General features: G+C 41.4%; 1 protein-coding gene across 1 annotated transcript in view; it reads left to right on the top strand.

The window, feature by feature from the left end:
* The first annotated feature begins 2,137 nt into the window (after positions 1–2,137).
* Positions 2,138–21,368, top strand: part of LOC150083530 (zinc finger MIZ domain-containing protein 1-like) — a 346,825-nt gene continuing 327,594 nt past the window's right edge. Inside the window, exon 1 of the mRNA XM_090378057.1 lies at positions 2,138–2,158. The gene's annotated coding sequence lies outside the window, so the exon portion shown is untranslated. The remainder of the gene's footprint in view (positions 2,159–21,368) is intronic.

Below are 21,368 nucleotides of genomic sequence, written 5' to 3'. Positions count from 1 at the left end.
TCTTACGAATATTCTTATTCGTTGTGTGAAATGTGAGTACACAAAACGATTTCTCGGGTGGTGTGACATGAACCCAATTCGGGACAAGGTGAGATTATCATTTGACTTATTTTTGGGTAGGATTATTATTAATTAACAAGAATATAGTCGTTAATGAATTACTATAAATTATTCTTCTTCATTTTTTGTCAATTCTCTTAATCAGTCGATTGCAAATTTTCCTTCTCCAGTTCGCGGACCAACTCTGGTCCGCGAACTGGAGAACTTGCCCACCCCTGCTCTAGAGAATCAAATATTTTTTATATTACCTTAAGCATAGTTTGTTTCAACAAATTTAAAAATTATTTTATAGAATATCTCTGAAATAATATTAAAATTAACTGAACTTTTTAAAAATTAATTAATTTATTACAATAATTAATAGTTTGATTTTATATTAAACTATTTGAAAAACTTTGATCGAAAGAAAACAAAAAATCTGATCATTAAACTTTTCTTTAATCATGAAACCTATTCACTCGCTAGAGGGCGCAGCATTCGGATAAGAAAACTAACTAGTGAATCAATTCTTTTTTATATTATTTATGGATAGTTTGTTTCAACCTTTTTAAAAATTATTTTATAAAATATGTTTAAAATAACATTAAAATTAAATGAACTTTTTAAAATTAATAATAAATTATTAAATTAATAGATAATTTTATAAAAAAAGTTTGAAACCTTTGATGGAAATTAAACAATGAATCCGTGATCAATAAACTAATTTCTTTAATTTCTATACTCGCTAGAGGGCGCAGCAATTGGATAAGCAAATTAACTCTAGCGAATGAATTATTTTATAAAAATATCTCTAAAATAATATTAAAATAAACCTAAGTTTTTTTTAATTAATGAATTTCTTAAATTAATTAATAGTTTGATTTTATATGAAACAGTTTGAAAAACTTTGATTAAAAGAAAACAATAAATCTGTAGTCATTAAACTCTTTTCTTTAATCATGAAACATCTTCACCCGCTAGAGGGCGCAGCGTTCGGATAAGCAAACTAACTGTAGGGAATCAATTATTTTTTATATTATTCACGGATAGTTTGTTTCAACATTTTTAAAAATTATTTTATAAAATATGTTTAAAATAACATTACGTGAACTTTTTAAAATTGATAATTTATTAAATTAAGAGTTTGCTTTCATAAAAAAACAGTGTGAAAAACTTAGAAATTAAACAATAAAACTGTAATCATTAAACTCTTTTCTTTAATCATGTACAAAAAGCTATCACTCGCTAGATGGCGCAGCATTCGATAAGCAAACTAACTCTAGCGAATCAATTATTTTATAAAATATCTCTAAAATAATATTAAACTTAACTGCAGTTTTTTAAATTATTTAATTTATTAAATTAATTAATAGTTTGATTTTACTGTATATGAAACAGTTTGAAAAACTTTAACAGAAAACAATAAATCTGTAATCATTAAATCTGTTCTTTAATCATATACAAAAGCCTATTCACTCGCTAGAGGGCGCAGAATTCGGATAAGCAAACTAACTCTAGAGAATCAATTATTTTTTTATATTATTTATTTTTGTATTTACGTAGTTTGTTTCAACATCTTAAACAATTATTTTATAAATTGTCTCTAAAATAACATTAAAATTAAGTGAACCTTTTTAAAATTAATTAATGCATTTAAATATTAAATGTAATTATATTTTTAACACACCAGAAATTTAATAAAAAAATGAGGATTATTTTCCATAATTGTACTAATAAAAAATAAAATATATAATGATCTCAGATCGTGAGAAAATAAGTTTTATGGAGATCAAAAGTTCAAGAAAAACTAAAACGTTAATAAAGAGAACACAATTTTTAAGTTTTTTTTTTCCATTGATGCACACTATCACGTTACGCCTGACATATCTGATTCTTGTTTTGTTTATAGAATGTCATTCTCCACTATTTACGAGTTGGAAACAAAACAAATGTCTCATTCTCTGTTTATGAAGAACAGGTAACTAACCGATAAATGTTCCCTTTTAACCCTCCACGTGCTAAGAACCACAAGTCACTTTTAATACTTAAGACGAACGGAAGAGGTGAGGTCACTAACCGGCTTCGTTTCTCGAATTCATAGCTTCTTAACTGAATTAAGGTGAGTTCCATTTCATGAAAATCTGTCTTTTCCTATAATTACATAATTTACTAAGTTTATTACATTTAAATTACTTGCATCACTAATAATGTAATTACACTTTCTTTATTTTTCATTTATTATTTATTTATTTTTGTTATAATAACCTAAAGAGTTTGTAAGAGATCAGTCATTAATAAGAATGACTACCCTCTTTTGATTGGAGTCAAAAAGCTTAGAGGGGGTTATGGGGCATTGCCACAGACGTGGAAATAATATTCTATGGTAGGGTGGATTTGAGATTCGTACAGAGTGAACAGTTGTGTAGAAGAAATGTGAAGGCGTATTTGTGACAAGAGAGATTAGAAGTCAATCCCTAATAGAGATATGTGATCTTGCCTAAAACCCAACCTTATTTCTCCTTTTTGTGAGAAATAAGGCTGAAATTAACTAAGTTATCTTTGTGCTCCATTGGAGAATTACCTAGAGATCAGCATTTAAGGAATTGGTGGTGGATATTCGAGAAGTTGCAGCTGTTTTTATTCAGGAGCCCTGTGACTATCTCTTCCTTCGCATACTGTGCAGGGCAAGGTTTCTCAAACTGGAAGGTGGATTGCAATGCGCTATCATCAACAAAACTATGGATAGGATATCCAGTCAAAGGAAGAGGGTCATTAATATACAAGAGCAAAAGAGTGGGGAAATAAACTGAACCTTGGGAACACCAGCAGAAGACAAAACCATCTACCATCACTTGCAGTGAGTGATCAGAGAGAAAACTGGATACCCAATTACAAAAAACAGTTGGCAAACCATAAAATGGAAGCTTATTTAGAAGACCTTTATGTCAAACACGATCAAAAGCCATTGAAATGTCAAGAGCAGTTGCTTGAGATTCACCAACTTTTCCATTGACTTTGTCAATTGATGAGTAGCATAAGCCAATATATCACTAGCGGATCGAAACTGACGGAATCTATATTGGGATCCTTGAGTAGAAAGAAGGTTTTGAGACAGCTTAATGGTTGATGTTGATGAGTTTCTCTGTTACCTTCGAAAGAGTTGAGGTACGTGCAATGGAGAGATAATTGAACGAAAAAGGAATTTTTATCTTTATTTAAATATCACTCTGAAGAACCAGTAAATTAATATTCTGAATTTTCTGTAATATTTAAATTAAGTAAATTAAATATTAATTATATAAACAGGGAACAGATAAAGTACTCTGCCGAAATGGTGTCTTCTTGAAGTCAACTACAAAAAAAAACAGAATTATATAAGTTCCAGGGGAATTATATCGTAAACTTTCAGTGTAGTAACTATTATTCCTCTGGTGTTCGATGTTCAGGATCCCTGTGACTATCTCTTCCTTCGCATACTGATCTTGAGTCAGTTAATATAGATGCTCATTTATTTTTTCCATGGTAAAACGCTTTTATGGCCACACTGTCCTGCAGGAAGGATAAACCACCTATATAGGCCCATTTCCAAATGCTATTAAATTTCCAAAAACAACTGAAATGGAACATCCTTGGAACTTCCTTGAAACATTCTCAAGGAGTGACTCTGCCAAGAATGTTTGCTCAGGTAACTATGGCAGACCTTATAACTCACTAATTTTCAGGTCAGACCCGAATAGCGTCACCTGACCCTTCTTGCCACCCCCCCCCCCCAAACCATTTGAAACCCTCTGCATTTCGGTAAGCGAAGAAAGGAAACAGGGATGGAAACGTACATGAGTCAAAGAAAACCAACCATCGCGTTGATCGATCTCATTTAAGTCAACAAGGGGACCAACTGTAATGAAAGGTGGCTTCAGTTTTGGTGGTGACACCAGTTTAAAACTTAAAGGAATCCTGGTACAGCAATAATTTTTCCCACTGGAGTGGACCCAAACAAAACAGTCTCTGACAGAAGCATTCGTCTTCAAAAAGACCACTGTAGCAGTAAACGCCAAGTAACTTAAGACATTAATATCTCTAGCACTTTCTGCAAAACGTAAGGAGTCTAAGGAACAAGTTCACACGCTCTCCAGATCCTCCTTCCTCGAAGATTTTACCTTCATCAGTCTGCTGAAAGCATGGCTGCACAATGACATGCAACTGAAACACCTCTTATAATACCACCTCTAACGAAAGGACACAGGTGGAATAAGGTATCAACCAGCTTCGAGAGGAACCCAAAATCTGTTTTCAATCCACCATAGTCTTAAATACTCCTGTATTTGAGTATCTATGTCAGAGTCTGTAGGGTAGACGAGGTCTATGTCCCGCTGAGACCTTCACCAAAATCGTATTTTTCAATAGCAAATGCAGAGCATCTTGTAAATACTAAAAGCTACAGACTGGAACTTTGCCGTCTCGACAGCTAACAATGAGAATCAACAAATGGACCAGACCCTGGTTTTACAAAGCAGTCAAGCAATTTTTCTCTGCTAAACAGATAGCAGAGAAACTAGCGCTGTCTAGTGTAACCTACGCAAAACCACAAGCAGAATCCTTGGGAAACCTTCCAAAACAAAGTGAATGTTTCTTAAACTAATAGTAAGTTCACCATAAACAGATCGGGTTGAAAATACTTTTCACGACCTACCACAACGCTACGTAACAAAATAATACACAAAATTTCTGATCACGTGTTTATGTCCATTGGAAATAAGGGCTTATGGGGGAAATGTCCCGAGTCTCACATTTCATCGGGTCACTGACCACTGAATACCCTATCCCTCTTCCCCGTGTTGTTGAGAAGCTTCGTCTACCCCTCACTTATAAATAGTGTTGCTCTTTTGTTTACTTCCCTCTCCGTGTCAGTGCACTGAGGGGATGTTTTGCTTTGAAGCATTATTTTGTGTTTTCTCCTTAGCGTCCATCGCTCTCTTAGATTCCTTTCTTACAGAGTGTGGTTACTTTAAACGAGGAAGTTGAGAAGACGCGGTCTTGTCCGAATAAACGCCAAATAAATTAAATTGGAAGTACAAGGGCCAATCTTCGCTCTCTGAAAGCATGTCTTTGTTCTTTCTCAACATGCCAAAAGTTTAAATTCGAAATAAAAATAGCCGGTACCACTTTGTGGTACTCGATTGGTATTAGTCAGATTTAAAATCTGATTTCCTAATACCGGTTATTATATTAATTAGGATTTGCACTGGTAATTACGAGCAGCAACGTTTAGAATAAATATGGCTGCTGTGCAGCAGACAAACAGATGGTTGATTGTTCGTCTCTTAGTAACCGATAAACTGGTAACAAAGAAACAATTAAAAAAGTATGCGGTTGCTATAGCAACAAATACAGCAGTTATGAAACGTACATCAAATATGTGGTTGGCAGCAACAATAACATAATGATTGTGATCAGGCTACCAACAGAGCAAACGCATTGAAACGCCACCTGGTGGGACCATGGAAAGTAAGAAAAATATTATTTTATTTTATTTTTATTATTTTTTTAAATAAAATTAAAAAAAAGGGGGATTCATCGTCTGGTGATACCAGGCAAACTATAAAGTATGTTAATAAGAACACTTTCCAAAAATAAAAGACAAAATAGGTCAGTTCGAGGAAATGATGTAACAGCGCCGTCTGGTGTGACTAAGTGGAAACTACGAGGAATGTTAGTAAGAATTTTAACAACAAATAGGACAATTAATAAGAAATTAAAGACAAAAATCAATAAATTGATCGTTTTATTAATAAACCATTCAGGTAGCGTAGCAGCGCCGTCTAGTGTGATTAACCAGAAATAATGGTGTCAAAACATAAAGAATTCTGCAAAAATGAAAAAAAAAGAGAGAAACGGGGCATTTTAAAATAGACAAACCAATTTAACGAACAAACCAATTGATAACAGCGCCACCTAGCGTGAGGTTAACTGTGAGGAATGTCGTAAGAAATCTGTTTGAGTTATTCGGGTAGGTGTAGACGCCGCACAGAGGTGAGTACAGCGGATCGTAAGGAGGATGAGGTCAGATGCGACGGCATCCGAAATGACGCAACTGGTGCATTGACCACCTCCAAATGAGCGTTGATTGTTTCGCAGCGGAGGCCACGCGTGGTGTTTAGTCATCAATCCGTCGGCCACCCTTAGTGAGCGCGTGTGTGTGTGTCCGTTGTTCGAAAATCGATCTCTGTCACAATTCCGTCGTTTTTCTATCCAGTTGGTGGCGGCAGACGCTCAGCGTCGGTCAGTCTGGTCCTGTTGCCGGAGCGAGGCAAAGATTTGTCGACGTTGCACGGTGGAGTCGGAAAAGGACAGCGGCAGCGTGCCGCAATTTTCCATCAACAGTCGCTATTAACGTCCGCGGCGATACAGGTCAATGACTCCTGTCTGAGGGTCAAAATGTATACTCTCTCTCTCTTTCTCTCCTTTTTTCTTCTTCTTCTGTTGCAAGAAAACAACCTCACTCGCTTCTTAAGCTAATTTGATTTGGATACCCCCAAATAAGTTATAGCATAAGAGGTGACCGATAGTAACGCCATCTGATGGAAGGAAATAAGTTATTGGTGGATTTATGAGAATCGGCCGTCCAAAATCGTTGTCTTTAACCACGGTTTCTTCGAAGTTGATCTGTGGGTGTTGTTGCTCAAGGGGGTTTGGAGGAGGGTCATGTTTTTGTTGATGCGAATTGTGAAGTTTTTTTTTTTTTTTTAAGAAAGGTAAATACTGGAAATTGTTGGATGGTTCTGTCTCTCAATCTGCCAACCCGCACTGGAACAGCGTGGTGTATTATGGTCCATGTCCCTCAGCATGAATTGTTGAGGAGGCTTCCATCTTGCAGTGAGTTGATAATGGCTGCACTTTACTTTTTCTGTATCTCAGATTATCCTGAATCAATGGATCAATAGCAATCCTGAAGAGTTGAACGAATTTAGGGTAAAGATTCGGTTGACCAGGTCCAGGAATGGTTTACCAGAATTCTGTATTAGATGGAAAAGTGGGAAGACTCAGATTGGTTTGTCACATAAAGCCAATAGATGTCAGAGTTGTGATACCTGCTGAGAAAGAGTTTCGTAATTTTCACTTATGAAGTGAAGAGGGAGATTCGGATAATTTGCCCCGGGGATAAACAAGAGATAGAGAGAGGGGGGGGGACAGATTGACAAACAGATGGCATGACAGAGAGAAAGAAACAGAGATAAGGAGAGAAAAATAAAGAGACAGATAGACGGAGTGACTGAAAGAGAGAGGGATAGGCAGCAAAGGGAAAGAGACACAGAAAGAGGAAATGAAGAGAAGGAGGAGAAACAGAGAGCCATAAAGACAAAAGTAAAGAGAAAGAAATGGAGTACAGTATAAGAAGATAAACTGAATAACGAACACACAGATTGAGAAAAAGGGGAGAGCAGAGAGAGAGAGAGAGAGAGATTGAAAGAAAGATACAAACAGAAATTCAGAGAGAGAGAATCTGAGAGAGAGAAAGAAGCAAAGAGAAATGAGAGAGAGAGAGAGAAACAGAAATTGAGAGAGAAAGAGTGGAACAGAAATTGAGAGAGAGGGAGAAAGGGAGAAAGGGGCAAAGAGAAATGAGAGAGAGAAACAGAAAGAAAGAGAGAGAGAGAGAGAGAGAGAGAGAGAGAGAGAGAGAGAGAGAAGAGAGAAAGAGAGAGAGAAGAGAGAAAGAGAGAGAGAGAGAGAGAGAGAGAGAGGCAAAGAGAAATTGAGAGAGAGACCAAGAGAGAGGGAAACAAAAATTGAGAGATAGAAAGAGAAAATCAGAAATGAGAGAGAGAGAGAAAATGAGAGAAACTGAAATTGAGAGAGAAACAGAGAGAAAGAAGCAAAGAGATATTGAGAGGAAGAGGAAAAGAGACAAACAGAAATTGCGAGAGAGAGCGAGAAAGACACAAAGAGAAATTGGAAGAGAGAAATAGAGTTAAAGAGAAACGAGAGAGAGAGAGAAAATAAAGAAGAAAGAAAGACTAAGAGATACAGACAGAGACACACTCCCGCCTAAAAGTTTGGAATCACAGCGCATGACAGCAGTTTTGTTCATTTTTTTGAAATTAGCTGTAATAATTTAAGCTTTAGAATAAAAACACACTCACTACAAAGTAGGTTAAGATTTTTTATTGTTGTTGTTGTCATTGGGTTTTAGGATCATTAGCGACTAAGACCATGTGCTCAGTTAACTGTCTGTATACTGCGTGTGTTCGGGGATTGATTTTCTGTTTTGCTGGAAGAAAAACTCGAATTTCCGGAAGAAAAACCATGCTGCCCTCTCCTGAGACCGACTAACTCAGCCACGTTGTGAAAAAGGCCCATAAAAATTCCTCCCGTCATTGACGGGTATGGGGAGGACGGCGATCCTACCAACTGTGCTACCCACGAGGGCGAATTTTTATTAAGTGATTAATAGCAATAATTTACGCTGATTTTTATTCAAAATATCCTCACTGCCTTACACCGACGTGGCATTCTGGCGATTAATTTTATAATACAAATGTACTATCTTTCCTAAGTGTCCAATAGTGTTCTTGATTAACATTATTCCAAGCGATCTGCAAGGTTCCCCATAAATTTCGTGAAGATGGACAGACCTCACGCCCTTGACGGCCCAGATGATCCCATGAAAGCTCTGTTGAGTTTAAATGAGGCAATTGGGGTGGCCACGCCATAATTTGCAATACACCCTCCTGTTGTTTAGTTGCTAGAAAGTCCCTTCACAGCTTAGAGCTGTGCTTCTGGTCATTGTCTTGTTGTAATATAAGATTTCTTCCACAAAGTGGAAGTCCAAAGAATATTGCACTATGTTCAAGAATGTTTTTATAGTCTTATTTTCTTGAAATTCCTTCAATTCTGACGATGCCACCCACTCCAGATGATGATGGAACCACCACCGTGCTTGATTGCAAGCACCAAACAATGAGGCACCATTTTTTCTGCAGTTGTTCATCTCGCATAAACTCTATGCTTGGATCAAAAAATTTCAAATTTGGATTCATCCACTCTTCAATTGTCCAATATTGATAGCTCTTAACCCAACTCAACCGTTTCTTTCGATGTCCCGGTTTTAATAAGGGCCTTCAGAGAGCTACAAGGCCACGAAATCCTACTTGTTTAAGACGAAGTTTTACAATGAATGTAGACGCAGGAGTGTCTCTGTTCCTATTGAACTCAGCTCGGATTTCAGGTGCAGTAAGTTGTCACTTTAGGGAGGGAGTGTAAATGAGAAACGGACGAAGTTTCTAAGAGGAAAGAAAGAGAGAAACAGATGAATTGAGAGACAGACAAACAGGAGAGAAATGAGAAAAAAAAAGAGATGAGGAAAGAGAGACGGACACAGAACGAATGAGAGACAGAGGGAGAGAGAGAGAGAGAAATACGGGGATAAAGCAGAGAGCAATTCGCGGAGATGTGGAGATATAAAAGGATGTGTCAATTGGATGCCGAGATCGCGTTGCCCGCTGGATGAAAATGTCAGAGAGGACAAACTGCAGTCGGCACCACCTCCCCAAACATCGACACATCAGCACGCGCACTTCATGCCACCATTTCTCTCTTCCATTTTCATTTTATTTCGCTCGTAAAATTTTCATCGAACGCGAAGCGGAGGGCGACGCTGTTGGCCGTTCAAGGTCGTCAAGTCTCATCCGAGCCTCGGCACGATCTTTCCTGACTGTTGTCACAAGAAATCAGCGGGCCAACTCGTCTCCCGGACTGCGCTCTGTCTTCCGTTTGATTCGCGTTTCTTTCTTGTGCGGACTCGTACCGAAAGCGCTCATGTCGGAACACGAGATACGCTTCTGACGATAACCGGCCTTGTTATACGCGCATACGCCTCTCGCACAAAGAACAAACGAGCCGTGTCGTGCGTTCGTGTCGCCATACCCGAGAAGTCACCAAAGACGCCTCCCACCCACGAGTCTTCTCATCCAACTCTTAGTTGGCCACTTTTCATCTTCTGTACACAAAGAAAGAGAAAAACAGCGTTTACAGCACGCCTAATAGAGACAGCGTTCAGCAGACGTCTGTTGGGAGTGATGGGTCGAAAGACATCTGGTGGCCAACCGGAAAAAGTGGCCACTGACACCCTATTTAAAAGACGAGACAGTCGGCCCTGCTTCGCAGAACGTAAACACCACAATTACTCGTGTGGACATGGTAGTCGCACACCTTGCGACTACCATGTTCACACGAGGACTCGGACGTCAGCTGAGTGGGATTCGAACCTAGGAAAAAGCGCAGGTTCGAATTCCATCAAGTCGGGTTGAACCCAAGAATTTTTAAGGGATTTCTTTTACCTTTCCTTTCTAAATTTTGTCTCCAGTAACCAAAGAAATGGCCAAATTTTAAAAATTTTGGCACTGTCTGTTCGCTTTTCTTCAGTTGAAAATTTCATTGCAATGAAGGACCAGCTGAGCCACATCTGGTACAGTTCGTTGTAACTGTTGGTTGAACGAAGCCTTGATGGGATATTAGTAAACTGAAAGGACAGAATTCAAAGAGAACGTGCTGCCATGTCTCAGATGCACCGCAGTGACAGAAAGGGTCAGGCTCAATGCCCCTTTCAAAAAGTTTAGCTCTGAGCGACCCGTGGCCAGTCATTAAATATGATGTGTCCATGCTAAGCACAAACCATTTTGAGACTGTGGGTAATGATGCGAATTCAACATTTGAAATATATCTTCGTGTAACCTCACCATGTTCACTTTGAGCCCATCTTTGCTGCCAGAGAGCAGTGAGCTCCTTCCAGAGTCTTCGTTTTTCCTCTTGTATTCTATTGGCAGGGTCTGTTACAATGTTAAAAATATTTAGAGAAGTTCCTTTTTTGAGATTGTAGATCATAACCCTGTAGGAGATATAAAGATCCACAGGCAGGGTTCCTGCTAGAACTTGTAGAGCATTATTCGACACCGTCCTAGGAGCTTGAAGAAGAACGAGCAACACTGAACGCTGTCATGAAAGAAGTTTGGTCCTAATCTTAGTTTTTGAGACCCTCCAAAACCAAACACCTGCTGCGTATGCAGCAATTGGTAGGAAAATAGTCCTATATATATAGACAATGTCCTTTTGCTAAGGCCCCATTCTTTTCTGGAAATCCTTGCAATTCCACCCGTGAAGTTTTTAATTTTCTCACAAATTTTGGATACCTGAGTATGAAAGTTTAGTTTGTCATCGATTGTAAATCCCAAGTACTTGGTACTGGATATGTAAGGAATTTGTGAACCATTTAAGATAACTCTGGGAGGTCTGCCATAATTGAACTGCTTTCGAAAAAACCATGAAATTAGTTTTTGTAGGGGAAATTGAGCTTATTAAGATTGACCCAGTTAGATAAGTCGTCCAATATTGTTTGAATCTTTGTTCCAAAATTGATCTTCACCTTCCAGTAACGACGACCGCCAGGTCGTCTGCATATGCTATATTTAGGAAATCCCCATTTTCCTTTATCAGGCATGTGGGCGGAGAAAGGTGGTGGATGAACGTGGCCGTCGACGTCTGTTTCGCACTGTTTCAGCTAACCAGAGAGCGACAGTGGCAGAAATCACCGCCGACTTCAACGAGGGAAGTGCCACAATCCTCTTTATCAAGACCATCAGGCGATCATTAGCCGCAATAGGTCATGGGAGACGCCGACCCACCAGAGTCCCATTGCTAACACCACAACACAGGACTCTACACCTCAACTGGTCGAAAGAACATCGGCACTGGACCTTGGATGATTGGAGACAGGTCTTCTGGTCCAATGAGTCCCGTTTATAGCTATTTCGAGAGGAAGGGAGGGTGCGTATCTGGCAGAAACCGCACCCGTCATGTCAACAAGGAACTGTTCAGGCAGGTGGACGGTCGATAATGATCTGCGTGTGTTCAACTGGCACATGTTTGGACCTGTGGTGCGTCTAGACGCAACTCTGGACGGTCCAGGTTATGCATCCATCCTTGCAGACCATCTGCATCCCTTCGTGGTCATCGTGCACCCACAGGGCAATGGACTCTTCTAGCAGGACAATGCACTTTCCCACAGAGCCGTGGTTACTAGAACATGGTTCGTAGAGCATTCCGCAGATTTTACCACCACGGAATCGCCTCCCTGTTCACCGGACACGAACCCTGTGAAGCATCTTTGGGATGCTGTGGAAAGGTCCGTTCGAGCTTTGGATCCTCCACCCAGGAATGCGACGGAATTATGGAGAGCAGTGCAGCAAGCATGGATGGAAATACCTGTGGCACGCTTTCATGAACTTGTGGACTGAATGCCTCGCCCTGTGACTGCTCTTATACGGGAGAAAGGTTGCCTACCCGTTACTAGGTAAGTATCTCATAATTTCTGTCCACTCAGTGTATATCGAGTCTGTAAACTGCGTATAACCTACTGTCGGTTTGTTTGTCGGGATGAAAAGCCCACCTTTCGGGCGAAAGAACTACGTCTCTCTCGCCAACATGGATTCAGAAATTTAAATGGACATTTTACCGACCTGAACAGCCTTTCTAACATGAATTTCTGTATCAACTCTGTGGGGTTCTCGAAGGGTAGAAGAAATGAGAAATACGATTTTAGTTAAATTAAGATACTTTAGCAGAAAAGTAATGTTTTAAAAATCATTCTAATTACATATTTCAGTAATATAATCACATATGGATTCCCACCAATAGCCATTAAGAGATTAAACGAAAGGTTTTCAAACTTTGTAACACCGCGACCCCCTAAAATGATAAAAGAATTTGTGTAATCTTCATTCCTCACGAAAGCTGGACAAGAAATAAATATACCACACAGAACCTTAAAACTTTATAAAATAAGACAATTTCATTGTAAACAAAAAAAATCAAATTTAAAACTTTTGACAATTAAAAAAATCTTTGCGAGCCCCTTCAAAATGCTCGCGACCCCCAGGGAGATCGAGACCTATAGGTTGATAATCCCTGGAGTTAAATTACACGCATTTAATTATGTATAACATGAGGGATCTCAAACTGAACTCCCCATTAAGAACAAAAAATCAATCGGTACCAAATTTGATCGAAAAACCAGGTCAAAATCTCAAAACAGAGGGACCATGGAACCCCCCCTCTCCCAAACCGAGTACACAGATATGAGACAACCTGACCTCCCCCTTGACCCCAGCATGCCTGAGGGGACAGTTATCCAACAATCGCTACAACTCAAAGTAGCACTGGAGAACGTGCTCAAAGAGCCAACTAACAGAGTTACAACACTTCTTAGGGCAGAAATTGTCACCCTATGGAACAAGCTAGAATCGCTGCTTATCCAGACTCACCTGGAAAGCGAAAAGGCAACTGCAAAATTGGAAGCCTACACTGACTGTGGAGTAAAACAAATGCGACAGCGCGACTCCACATATGCCTATGCGCTGAGGAAGTCACCACCGGACTTTATTCCCGAATCTCAGGAACTGAGCTACCAGACAAACAATTCAGGTGCCAACCTACGGACTACACTGAAGAAAACGCTATCACCCAGACCTAACTTTGTGGTACTTAAACCCCTTACCAATGAAGGTCGTATGTCCAGTGAGGAGGTCAAGAAGACCATCATGGATTCCTTGACAGATGACTTAAAGAACACTAAAATCAAGTCAATTCGCAAAACGCGAAATACGGGAGTAATTATAGAAACAGCCACAAAAGAGGATGCTGAACTGATTGTTAAGAATCCTAAATTACCATCTCTGGGACTCCTGGCCGAGCCCCCTAGACAAAAGGGCCCTTGCATACTGGTACTAGATGTGGACAAGGATCTCCTTCCAGAGGAATTGCAAAGCGAAATTTTCCACAGAAACTTGAAACAGGAACTCCCAGATGAAGAACCAACTTCTCACATAATCCCTAAATTCCAAACAAAACCCAGAGCTGGGCACACCATTAACTGGGTCTTTGAGCTATCACCCAAGGCCTGGAAGATCCTCTCCCAACAAACAAGAATTTACATCAACTGGGGCAGCCACCGCTTTAGGGAGCATGTAGCCGTCCCCAAATGTTTCAGGTGCTGCCGTTTCGGCCACACCACGCACACGTGCAGGCAAAATCTGCCCACCTGTGGCCACTGTGCCGAAATGGGGCATGAATACGCTACATGTCCCAAAAAGTCTCAACCTCCCACATGTGCCAATTGCAAGGCCCTAAAGGTGCCAGCCAACCATTCGCTCCGTGACAGCAGTTGCCCAGTTTATCTCAAAGCCAGAAGTGCTCAACAATCAAGAATAGAATATGGGGAGTAACAGACCAAACCTAAATACCCACACCGTGAAAATAGCACAACATAACGCTCAGAGGGCCAAGGCTGTTGCTGCACAACTGGTCAAAAAGGCAGATGAAGAGAACTTAGATGTGCTGCTACTTCAGGAGCCATACACTCATAACAAGGAGGTAAAAGGCTACCCCTTGAGATTTAAAGTGGTCCAGGTTGATGGTGACACACCCTGGGCCGCGATCGTCGTTCGCAATCCCGAACTGACTGTCACCAAAATCACTGATCTGTGTACTAGCTGGGCTGTGTGCGCCCATGTAATTTCACCACTGGGGCAATTCTACTTAGTTTCGATATACTGTCGACCGGGGGAAGATATTCTTCCTGCCACCCGATATCTACAGACCATCCAGCTACAAATGACAAATGCAAAACTCATTATAGGGGCTGATGTTAACTGCAGGTCCCCAGCCTGGCACAGCCGAACTCAAAATCACAGAGGAAATAGAAATGGCCAACGTCTTGAGGACTACTTGTCTAACAGCAACCTGGTCATTCTAAACAAACCTAACTGCCTGCCAACTTTCTCCAGTACCCTGTGGGAAGCTACAATAGATATCACCTTAGCCTCAAGCTCCATTGCTCAGCACCTTGCTTCCTGGACAGTCCGTGAGGACTGGACCACCTCTGACCACAGGGTACTAACCTTCCAACTACACCGTTCACTAGTCACTCAACCAACCAACCGAACTCAACAAAGAAGATATGCCCTGAATAAGGCTGACTGGAACCTTTTTAAGGAGGAATTGACCAGTGCAGCCAGCCGCTTCAATCCTAGCGGCCTCAGCCCAGACCAGCATCAATGCGCAATTACACAGCTCGTCAGTAATGCTGCAAACAAGGCTATCAAAAAGAAGAGATTCAGACCTGGTGCTGTCCCCTGGTGGTCACCTGAACTCCAGACTCTTAGACGCGAAGTCATTTACCGACGAAAACGCTATCAACGTGCAAGAAGAACATGGCCTCCAGAAGAAACAGAGGCTTTACTGCAGCAATATCGAGTGGCCAGGAACCAGTATACCACAACAATAAAACAGCGCAAAAGGCGCTCATGGGAAGCCCTGGTAAGCACTGAAGGGAACGCCGATCCCTGGGGGATTGTGTACAAAGTGACCACTAACAAGCTCCCCAGAGGTGAGGTCGTATCAACCACGAAATTACCGAACGGACTGTACACCAGATCGTGGCAAGATACTATCAATAATATTCTAGACGCTACATTCCAGCAGCCTGCTGACCCACACACACCGGAACAGCTACAGCTCTGCACGGAAAATGAAACATATCACACAACTGCAATTGAAGAACCCTTCACCACAACCGAGCTCAACTTAGCTGCATCTAGAATCAGAAACAAGAAGGCTCCGGGCAGAGACATGCTCGATCCAGAAATCGTCCAGAAGGTCATTGAACTTATTCCCACTACAATACTCAACCTGTTAAACCACTGTCTCCACCAAGGATTCTTCCCCACACAATGGAGGACTGCAATCCTTAGACTTATATTGAAGAATGCAACCAAACCACATGATCTGCCACAATCTTACCCGCCCATTGCACTGCTGCCAGTCTTCAGCAAACTTCTCGAACGGATGATCTCCCATAGAATAGAAGCCCACTACAATGACGCTGGTCTCTCCTCACCTAAGCAGTACGGTTTCCGGAAAGGACGCTCCACGATTGATGCACTGGAAACAATCATTGAAGCTGCTACCAACTGCAACTCCAAATACTTTCTACTAATCTCCTTTGACTTTGCTGGTGCCTTCGATTCCCTCTGGTGGCCCAGCGTCCTGGGCAGGCTCCGAAGAGCGCATGTCCCAGAAAACGTATATAGATGCATCAAGACCTATCTCCAGGACCGGCGAGTTGTCGTGTCTGCTCCCCACTGCAGTGTCTCCAGACCAGTCTTCAGGGGATGCCCTCAGGGATCTGTCCTGGGGCCTCTCCTCTGGAATCTGGTGCTGGATGATTTCCTGAACACCAAACTCAACAATGTACAAACCCAGGCCTATGCAGATGACCTGGTCATGCTCTTTTCTGCCAATAACAGAACCCAACTAGAAGCAACTGCCAACCAGGCCATCTCCACCCTTCAAGCTTGGGCAGAGCATAACAACCTAAAGATCTCCCCAGAGAAAACCAATTCGATCCTACTAAAAGGCACCCTTGATTTGAGAAGACCTCCCCAAATCAAGGTCAATGGTGTTACAGTAAAACTAAAAACAGAGCTTAAATATCTAGGTTTGATCTTAGACAAAAACCTTTCCTTCACTCCTCATCTAGACCAACTCAGGATTAAGATCAGGAAGTATGCTGCCCAAGTCTCAAGAGTTGCCCGGAAGGACTGGGGCTTAAAGAAGAGAACGCTGTCACTCTTCTATAAGGCAGTTTTCATCCCGGTTATCACCTATGCTTCTGGAGTCTGGTACAAGAAGGCCAATACCGTAGTAAACAGATCGCGCCTAGGAACTATCCAGCGCTCTCTTCTCCTTCTGTCCTCGCGTGCCTGTCGCACTGTCAGCACCCATGCGCTCCAGGTCCTCACTGGATCTCTTCCACTGGACCTGGAGATTGTTCGTCATGGGTTGCTCTACCAAATAGCCAAAGGAAGAGCAGTTACTTGTGCAGGTTTCACCACTGACCCAGCAAATAATAGAAACGCTGAAAAGAAGAGACTTAATGAACATCTAACAGACACCTGGCAAGAAAGATGGCAGGCATCAACTAAAGGCGCTGTCACCAAAAGATTCCTCCCTGATGTCAGGGCCTCCTACCCCCTCACACCTGTCTGATTTTCACCAGGACTCTATGCTACCTACCTCCTCACTGGACATGGCTCCTTCCAGAAAAAACTACATGACTTCAGAATTTCAGACTCACCCCGCTGCCACTGTGGAGAGGATCAGACGTGGGAGCACCTTGCCCACAGCTGTGAAATCTACGAGGACTTCAGGAGGATCCTAATAACAAAACTACGCTTCAACTACCAAAATCAAGAACACCTCACCCTACAGAATGAAGAAACTTACCGAGCTCTGACTCAATTTGCAATGGACTTATTTACCAGGCAGAAAGCGCTACCACCACCTTAGTATCCGAATCAATAGGTCATAACAACCATGACTGCCAATTGTTGCTACGCATCATTGAGCCATGGATGCTAACGCCTTGGACCAACTTGCACAAGACTTGACTAGCAGTGCAATAAAAGACAGGGTCCGCACATACCTTGACAAATTCCTCATCATTGATTTCTGGACAAACTTCTCTCGCCCAGATGTGACACATTTCATCAAGAAGAGGCCTAGCATCGATCCCTGGACTTGACCATCAATCTTGGACTCCCGGTTTTGACCCCCCCCACTGTTCGTTCTGATGGACTACTGGACCAGCCTTCAGTCTGGATGCGACATAGACTCACCAAATGGAGCCCCAATGACGGCACCTGAACTAGACCTTACTGAACATGACCCATCCACCATAGCAGCACTCACACTGCTGGATTTCCAGCAAGTTGTCGGCTCCAACTGACTGGCCGTGCTAGCTGTACCTACCCTGAACTTGCGGAGTATATCTCTCTCTCCTTTTTTTTTTTTTTTTTTTCGGCTTCTTTCTTCTTCTGTTTCCTGCCATCCGTTCTTTTATCCCCCCCCCTATTTTTCTCTTACAGAATGATTTTTTTTTTTTTTTTTTATATTTATTTATTTATTTATTTTATTTTATTTTTTTTTTTTTTTTTGTGGGGTGGTGGTTTTCGTCCACCCGCCACCCCACTCCTCTCTCTGGTGAGGCACTGGGCATGCCACACTGTCATCAGGGGCCATCTTCCCTATTGGCCCCTTTCTTCTGTTTCCTACCCTCCAGTCTTCTGCCTTCCTCCCTTACTTTTCTCTTGCACAACGTTTTTTTTTTTTTTTTTTATTTAGTTTATATATATATATATATATATATATATATATATATGTGTGCGTGTGTGTGTGTATATACATATATTTATATATACACATACACGCATTCCCCACAGGTCTAAATCTAAAAACATCAAAATTACTGCCCGACCTATTTGGCCCTAGAACAAGTTATCAGCGAACAACCCTACGCTCTGTTAAAATTACAACCGTTGCTCAAGAAACAGCGATCAGCTCATTCTTAAATCTGGTCCTAGCCACTGAAATCCCAGGAAAGTAGGTGGCAGGACCCGCCAGAGTACTCTAGCTACAGTGGTACACCCGGTCAGCCTCCCCGTGGCATGGTGTGGTAACGTCGGGTCCCACTAGGGGCTCGGCGGCTAATAGACCGGAGGAACAAAGGGCACAACACAATATACAGCACATGACCCCCACACACTTCAAATCTCTGGCCCCGATACAATGTACACCCGCGGAGATGGGAGAAATCCCAGGAGCCGTTAGACACTAACATACCTTATACCTTATACCTTATGTATAAGGTTATTGTTGATTTATTGTCAGTGATCGATTAGTTCAGTCATTGACATGATTTAACTAATCGATAAACATGAAGTGATCCCTCTTTAGCTGTTATTTGGCTATTATATATCACGCGCATTTCGTATTTCACCAAACGTATTATTATGGTCTGGTTCAAAGTGGTTCTTGTGAAGATTTACACAACTTCGCAAAATGAGGGCAAGGCAACCAACCATTGCAAGTGGATGAGAGCATAATGGATTTTTTAGTCGGTGTGACAAGTTGCCTGAAAACAGCACCTGAAAGTGCAAATGAATTTACTCCAAAACAATTTTAAATACCCTCCACTGTTAGGGGGAGGGGGTAAACAGACGCGTAAGTCGACACCATAAGCTCATCTCACATTGCTGTAAGTCACTATGACAAATCCATTCAGGTTAAATGTGACTTACAAAAGGCATTGAGCTCAAATAAACGGCTAGATGTAATATATACTACATTACCAAAATATTTGGACATGCACAAATAGTTGCAAAAAAAGGCTTTTAACCCCAAAACCTATTACGTAGTAGAAATGAGATACCTTTGGCCTCTGTGACAGCTTCAACCCTCGTGGAAATACTTCCAATTTCAGGCAAGTGTTGGCTGAAATTAGCCCTCATTTCTTATGCAAAAGATGCCGGTTTGGGGGGGGGGGGTGGAAGGCTACTTTAGCCACTGCTTAACTGGCACTCCAGCTTTCCTCCTCCTCCTCAGGTGTTGGGGTTGAACTCCGAGCTCTAGGCTGACCAGTCCAACTTTTCGACTTCATTGACCACAAACCGTCCCTGAATAATCCTTTGTCATATAGAACTTTGCTTATATCGACAGGGCGCGTTTAGACAGCACATAGGTAGCATATAATTATCCTAAACGTCCAATTAGACCATGATTTCAGGCAATAAAACCCCTAACGAACCAGTTCCGAGCCAGCTGAAACAGTTTCATACCATCAGACCATCTCTACCAAACTCCATGATAGTGATGACGCATTCCTACAGGAAGCACTTCTCCCAGGAATCTCCACACCCCAATCGGAACGGAACATTGTGACGAGATTGCCATTCTACACCTTTGCCACTGTTCTAGAGTCCATGAGCATTGGGAGCGACACTCCAAACGCTATTTCGAACTGTTGACCATGATATGTGGTTTCGTGCAGTTGCCTTACTCAAGGCTATGCGGCTCAAAATCCAAAATCCACTAAGCAGCTCAAAATCCAATTGGGTATCCAATATCCACTGTGGCAGATCAATCAATTCTATAAAGCTCAAAAAATTTCCCCAGCACGTGGAAACAACTTAAATCGCCTTCTTTGGAGAATAGTTTATGGACTGGTCTAGATCTCAGTCCAAAGGAAGATGGTTGGGATGCTCTAGGAAATAAGGTCGTCAGTAACAGCCCTCTCCCAGAAATCTCAATGACCTTTGCGTCAAGCATTACAAACCTTGCGTTATGAAAAAGTTGTCAAACTCATATAAAAGATTTTCGATTTATTTACATTTTTGTATTTGTTCCTTTAACATCTATTAAACGTAAATATACGTCATCTACAACTTCTCAATGACGTCATCCTCTTTTTTTTTTTACAAAAATCATGAAATGTGGAGAGATGCACGTCGCATCGTGGCCACTTTATTTGCCACATCTGATTAACTGCCAGCTGTCATCCAGAAAATTGATGGAGACACGTCTTTAAGTGAACAGCTTTTCGCTTTGTTTACAGAGGGTCGTGGGCGCTGAATGGTTTCGTGTTGAATACTTTCTTTTTTTTTTTTTTTTTTTTTTTTGTGACACCCCCATACCTGTTGTATATTCATCAAATATACTTCACCTACCAAAAATTTAGAGAACAAATTAAATACGCAACCTAAAAATGAAATCAATACACAAAACTGTGAAGAGCTCTCGAAAAATCGCCTTTTACAATATGGATGAGCAAAATCCAGATGGTTGACAGCTATGACAAAGTCCTGTCTAAACTTGTCGAGTGGTGTCGCGATCATATGACAGGGCAAAAGAAGTGGTAGACACGATGAATTGAAAAAAGCCTTTGGTATTATTACAAAATCGTAAGAGAAAGGTCACCTGAAAGAAAAATTTAGGAGTTTATTAAAAACAGTACGCTGTGTCCCTTTAACATCTGCCCATCGGAGACATCGTTTACAGTGGTGCATCGAACACAAGGACTGGACAGCAGCGCAATGGGGTTAGGTACTCTTTACTGATGAGAGTAGATTCAGTCTCAACAGATTCTGGACGTCAGCTAAACTGACGAGAGGTTGGCACACGGTAAAAGGTAAAGGTAAACTGCAGCCATTATCAATCCACTGGAGGATGGAAGCCTCCTCAACAATTCATGTTGAGGGATATGGACCATAATTTGCCACGCTGGTCCAGTGCGGGTTGCCAGATCGGCCGTATTTAGTAGTCAAGGGTTTGAATCCCAGTCTACTCAAAGAGCGTGTGCCACTGCACTCCCGCTCCTGACCGCTCGGCTACGGAGGCCTTTGCACATGGTATCACCCCGCAAACATCACTGAAACGGATCG

This window comes from Mastigoproctus giganteus, chromosome 7, assembly GCF_048544385.1.
Source record: "Mastigoproctus giganteus isolate SK-2022 chromosome 7, ASM4854438v1, whole genome shotgun sequence".
NCBI lineage: Eukaryota > Metazoa > Arthropoda > Arachnida > Uropygi > Thelyphonidae > Mastigoproctus > Mastigoproctus giganteus.
The sequence above is the reverse complement of the archived record's forward strand: the minus strand, read 5'-3'. Positions and strand labels throughout refer to the sequence as shown.